Source organism: Pteropus alecto, unplaced genomic scaffold (assembly GCF_000325575.1).
Source record: "Pteropus alecto unplaced genomic scaffold, ASM32557v1 scaffold86, whole genome shotgun sequence".
Lineage (NCBI taxonomy): Eukaryota > Metazoa > Chordata > Mammalia > Chiroptera > Pteropodidae > Pteropus > Pteropus alecto.
Genome location: NW_006442109.1, coordinates 21,528,866 through 21,535,688, shown reverse-complemented (window position 1 = coordinate 21,535,688; position 6,823 = coordinate 21,528,866). Strand labels below are relative to the sequence as shown.

Below are 6,823 nucleotides of genomic sequence, written 5' to 3'. Positions count from 1 at the left end.
TTTGCATTGTGTTTTTTGTTTGTTCATTTGTTTTTGACTTGCAAAAGTAAAATATTTTAGCCACAAGTGCTAACATCATTGACCATTGTCTCTTCCACTCTAATTTTCTCCCATCACCCTTTGCCTCATGTCAGATGGTGCTGGGATCCAGAGAATAAGCTTCCTTTCTACTGGTTCCAATGAAAATTTCCCATGCTCTTTCTCCTCTGGACACCAACAGTCATTAAAATGTAGAAAAGAACTCATTAGTCAATACTAACTTTAAAGTTATAAGAGAGATTTTTGTGAAGCTGGTACTGTCTTAAATATGTCACAGACAGGCCAGTAATGATTGGCACTCCATTTCATTGGCCTTATTTTCTGTTAAACTAAGAAAGTAAATGGTTTTGAAAAAACTAGCTCCAATTTTACAGACAAATTACTATAATAAACAAAAGGCAAATTCAAACAAAAACTAATTCTTTCACAAGTGTAACTGCAAAACTACTTGAGAAACAGCTTTTGAATTTGTCGATATTGTTCCATAAGCAATAAACTCAAGGAGAAATAACACTTTTTAAACACATATATTAATACACATATATGTACTTTTATAGGCATTGATATGACAAGGGTAGGTTCCATGTCTTATTCATCTTTTTAATCATCAATTCCTACTGTAGGACCAACCCAGTACCGACTAAATAGTATATGCCCCTCAAAATGCCTGAGAAACAGGTATATAAACTTCGACCAAAGAACTGCCTTATTTGTAGGCACAATAGATGCAGTGCTTAGGATCTATGATACCTTTGGGTATACACAAAAATGTTTAAATTTTTATATATTTTAAAATCAGAAGAAAAATAAATATAATAATGATGGATACATAATAATGAATTCAACCTTGATTACATCTGTCTTTATACCCACCATCGTAACATATAATTTTTAATATTTTGGGGGAGGAAGGACCCACGAGAAACATAATGTGACACTGGTCTGATTTTTCCCATCCCATAAACACAACAAGGGCTTCCCTGTGGAGTGATGCAGGCTAGTTCCACAACCCCCACATTTTAGAGTCAAGAACAGCTTCAGCTAGTTTAAAGAAAGCCTCTAATTATCTACCTCTTTTGCTTGCCGTGTTACTAAGCTACATAAAATCCGAATTAGGTGTCTTATACATGAACAACGCTCCCCCTGATTGCTTTGTAGGAAAGCACACATGTGCTTTAAAATGATTGTCTTTGGGTCTCCCATCAAACTATACAAAAAGGGTGAATTACAAAGAACAGAAAATAGGCTAGTCATAACATAAATAGATGACTCAATTAGCTGAAAATTTTTACATCTTGAAGAATGAGAGATTTATATGAATATGGAGATAATAAATAATAAAACACATCTGGGAGAAAATTAGTGTTTTCCCACAACACCATGGCTGGCTTCCTGGCTTCCTGATGGTGTTGTCGAAGTGTGAGTGCACCTTAATTAAATGTTGCAGATGTTAAATATTTCATTGATGTGAAATACCACTTCTGCATGATTTTTCCCCCGATAACCCCAGGCTGATTAGAAGGTCTCTAGTCTGTGCTCCTCTGGCAAATACAACACTTGTAGTGATGTTTAGTAAACTGTTTTTAAGTTATCATTGCTGCTGTAAACTTAACAATTGTGTGAGGATACATGCATTTCATTGAATCATAAAAAGCTACTCGAAGTTGAGAAAAGTTGGCACTATCTAGTATATCATAGGGTCTCAAAAATGTTTGTTGACTAACTGCATAAATGAGTGAATATTTTTATGTTAGCAGTCTCCAGGACCGGTGCTCCTATGAGAATCTGATGCCTGATGATCTGAGGTGGAGCTGAAGCAGTGATGCTAGCACTGGAGAGTGGCTGCAAATACAGATGAAGTTTCACTTGCCCACCACCACTCACCTTCTGCTGTGCGGCCCAATTCCTAACAGGCCATGGACCGGTACTTGTCCATACCCCATGGGTTAGGGACCCCTGTTTTAGGTTGTAAAAGCACTCCGGTCTATTGCTAGATCTACAGAAACTTATATAACCAAGATGCATCATTCACAACCATGATAATGTAAATGATGGTGATAACAAATGTCAATTCCTCAAGTCATATGGCTGTTGTAACAAATCCAAGAGGAAGGGACTGGCTTCATCTTTGTCTGCAAATCAGTGCCAGAGCAGATTCTGGCCCAGCTATGTCACCAAAACATACCAAAACCTACAATAATAAATCCTGTTGGAAACTCGTCCCTGTTGAAGCTGGTTAATCTTATGTTTACACTGTTAAGATTATATTAGTGATTTGATATAAGTAAATCATTTCATTTGAAAAAGAAAAAATTATGACAAGAATTCTAAATTCTTAGATTGGCATTGGGAATATGAAAGTATTGCCCCAGAGGGCACAACTAACAACCTCTGGGTGGGAACTACACTGAGACAGATTTCAACTCATGATGAGGCTGAATGTTCCAATAAATAAGTGCCCAACAAGTGAATGGACTACAGCATGAAACAACTGCCTATCTAAGTAAATCCTCTGTCAGAGACATTATTAAATGAAGGAACAAAGCAGTAGATAAACTCTAATCCAGCTGTGAGTCTCTAACAAGTCTATGGTCAAATATTTTTTAAAATAGCAGTCATAAATTGAATATATGTGCATGGAAAGAAAAATTACATAATAGTCTGTCACTAACTAGAGACAAAAGAGAATATCAATACCCTCTGTATTATTTCATTTGTGTTAGTTTCAAAAAAACAAGCAAAACTAATCTGATAAAAATCAGAAGATGGTTGTGTGGAGTGCAGGGAGAATGAATGAAAAATGTCAGGCACAAGGGGACTTTCCAGGGTGATAAAAATGTTCTATAACATCTACAGCGGTGCTACCCTGAACAAGCCTGATCCTGTCTGATCTCAGGAAGCTAAGCAGGGTCAGGCCTGGTTAGTACTTAGATGGGAGACCACCTAGGAAGACCAGGTGCTATAGGCGTAACAAATAAAAAAATACAAGAATCATAAGCTGACAAGGTCCTTGCAATCTGTGAAGTCAACCAAGGGTTGCCGTGACTAAAAATATATATATATATTTTTTTTTTTTCTAGAAATGTCTTATATCTTGTTTTTAAGATAGTAGTTTTTAGGTGCATACAATTGTCAAAGCTCAGCAAACTGAACACTTAAGATTTGTGTTTCTTGTATATAAAATACACCTCCACGAAATAAAATTTAATTTAATTTAAAAATCATATTCTCTTTGTATCATCCGAAGAACTCAATACTTACCAAGTGACTTCTTTTTACTGCAGAACATTATTGCATCTGATTGTTTGTCAGCAGGCCTCAACAGTTGCCCTACATAAGAAAACAAGAAAAGTATACAACGTTAGTATTTGAAAAATGCTCATTAACCATAAATTTTCATCTTTTAACTTTCTTCCTAGTCAAATCTAGATGACTAAGAAGTCATTGGCACAATAAAGAATAACAGATTTCACTTATCAGGCTTAAATCTAACTAGATAAGAATAATTCTAAACAAAAATAATTTGTTTATTATAGAGGTTATATGGAATGACAAGTGTGCTATTCAATCTGGCATTAAAATTGAGCCAAATGTTCTAATAGATCCATAACCCTAATGAATCAGAACATCCCAGGTGTAAAGCTCCAACATCTGCCTTTTTAAAAATATATATATAGTTGGCATACAATATTATATTAGTTTCAGGTGTACAACATAGTGATTAGACATTTATATTAGCATCTGCCTTTTATTTGAGTGCCTTCCCACAGCCAGAGCTGGGAACCACTGCTGAACTGCAGGAGTTACATGTGAGAGGAAATTATTGGCCAGGCTTTAGAGAAATAAAATGCAATTCAAAAATTTTCCTCAATTTATTCTCATGTATATAGTCTTCTCAAGGTAATTACCAAAAAAGAAAGAATGTCATTATTATCTTTCTTTATTTTTCCTACGTATGGTCTAATTTCCTTCAAATAGTAAACTCTATTAGAGATTTAGAATAAAGGGGCAGACAAAGGACTTCCAACATTTAGAACCCAATAGACTATGGGTGCATGCTCTTTCAGTTAGAAAGAGAAATGACTGTTTGCTTCCTGCTCAAAGAAGTGGTGTGGTAGGATGCAGTAAACATACTTAAAGAAGTCATATGGAGACCAAAAAAGAGGAAGAGCAATGCTTATGGCTTAGTAGTTGCACAAAAAGAGGATGCAGAGGAAGTTCATCAGTGCTCACTGCTCCACTACAAACCACTCAGAGTCTAAAAAGCCTGACACCAATATGTCTCCCTGTCATGTCCCCAGATCCATGGGTTCCTACCCACCACCTCCAGGAAAAGCAACAGCCTGCTGAGGACGCAGCCTGACAAATAGGACCATTGACACTTTGTGGGACCCACTGCCTTTCTAGGGATCAGATACTAAAACTGATGAATCTAAGCAAGAAGATGGGGATACTGCTGCCAGGTGCTACTAGAAGCAGGGCAGGTCCTCAAAAATAACCCATCAATAACTCTTCTGTTTCTCTTCCCACACCTTCTACCAACTGCCACCAAAGCTTATCCAAGACAATTTCTCTTCCCTCTCCTCACTGCTCTCCCCACCCCAGCCCCAGGCAACAGTTGCCTGTAGGACTTGCCTGCTGGCCAGTGATTGCTTTTCCCCTGCATTCCTCCTAACAGGTTTCCCTGCTCCAGTCTTGGCCACCTATAGACCAGGGTCAACACTAAAGCCAGAGTCATCTTTATAAAAGGTAAATGGCATCATGTCACGTCTCAGCTTAAAACCCTCCAGTTACCTCCCATTAGCCTTAGAAAAAAGATCAACAAATATATGGTAGCTGAAGGAAACTGAATTTTGGGTGGTAAACACACAATAGCATATACAGATGTCAAATTATAATGTGAACCTGAAAACTATATAATTGTATTAACTAATGTTACCCCAATAAACTTAATTAAAAAATAAGAAAGAAAAAGAAAGAAGAAAGAAAGAGAGAAGAAAAGAAGGAAGGAAGGAAGGAAGGAAAAGAAAAAAAGATCAAATTCTAACATGACTTCTCAGACCCTCTGCAACCTGGTCTCTGCTCATTTTTCTAGCCTGATTTCACATCACTCTCCTTACTGCCCCTATATCTCCTTGCACTCCCTCATATTTATACTTCTTTTTGTTTGAGGTCTTTCACACATGCTCCTCCTTCTGCCCATTACCATCTACCCCCATTGCCAAACCTTTCACTTGACTAAATTCTATTCATCTTTCCAACATCAACTCATCCATCACTTCCTCTAGGAAACCTCCCCGAATCTCCCAAATCAGAGATAAGAGCACTTCCCATGTGCTCCTATAAAATCCAGAACTTCCCATTTCAGAACCCCTATCACTCTAGAACATATTTGCTTATTATATTGGCTGTTTCCCCATTAAGACAGTAGGACAGAGATCTTATCTGTCTGGTCCATAGTTGTATCTCCAGTATCTAATGCATACCTGGCATATAGCAATGCTCAGTAAACATTTGTTAAATAGAAGAATGATTGATGTCCTCAGTTTCTAAGAGGAATGAAACAAGGGCTTCCAGACACTAAAAGGCACTTCCCTTTTAGCAACTATCTCTTCCCAGACCCCCGCCCCAAGTGCCGGAATGTCTTAGATCTTCCCAAGCTAGGAGCCATCATGGCTTTCTTGGCTGCTCCCTCCTTCTGGCTGGTCCCCATTCTACTGTGCACCCGCTTCTCCAGCCTAGCAAGAATCTCAAAGGATGAGCAATATTGGGTTAATGCTAGGAAGAATGTAGCAAGCAAATTGAAGAGCACAAGAAAGAAGGGAGAAATTAGCAAATCTTGGGAGAAGAAGACATGAAGAGGATGTAAAAGAAGATTCACATAAAGGATTTTTTGAGGGAAAAGCCTTCCTATGAGAAATAACATGGACAAAAAAGGGTTTTCATCCATGAAGACAGATCATCTCTGTTCCAAAATACTAGTCACAACAACAGATACAAAATGCAGAAGGGAGATCAATGAATGGATTCTGTGACATTGAAATCTGTATCTGGTGGCCCCATCTGGCCAGAAGGTTAGGACTCACCAGAGAGTTCTAAGCCAAGTTGTTAGGGCTTGAAAACTCTCTCTGGGGACTAAGTGAAAATGTTCTGTTTTCATGGGCTCAGAGTCCCTGAAGCAGGTGAAAGGTAGAACAATTCTTTAAGCAAGATGACAAAAGGGACTCTACACCTAACAGATGGCAATGAAAATGCAGGCAGAAGAGAGAAATTCAAACTCTCAGGAAGTTAATAAGAGTACCAGCCACTGGCCAACTTTTTCTTTCTCCTTATTGCTTTTGCCAGATTACTTTGAGGGATTAGTACCAAAAGATAACCAGTACAAAAGATGAACCTAAATGTATTTGTGTAACATAAAAGTAACTTAAGTGAAAATATCCATGTAACCCCTTCTCTCTCTTATTTTAGATCTTCCTGTAAGAAGTTCTCATTTTAAAAACCCCTAGTTAATCAAACATAAAGCAATACCATATTCTTCCTAAAATTACCTTTAAGCCATAAGCTATTTCATTGCTTTTAATTTCTCTAATACCATTCCCAAAGTATCTTTGAAACCTTTTAAAGACATTGAAAAAATCCATTTTTAAATTTTAACCATTCTTGCTTTTGTAGGAAATATTTTCTACTTCATAATTAATGCAGTGATAATATAATCACTGTTGTATGAGTTAATCAACATCTCTATAAGATTTGTGAAAATTATCTCTTATTAATAATCTTATTC

General features: G+C 37.2%; 1 pseudogene; it reads left to right on the top strand.

Annotated features, from left to right (window-relative positions):
• The first annotated feature begins 2,887 nt into the window (after positions 1–2,887).
• LOC112469767 lies at positions 2,888–3,007 on the top strand (annotated as a pseudogene).
• Positions 3,008–6,823: the final 3,816 nt, after the last annotated feature.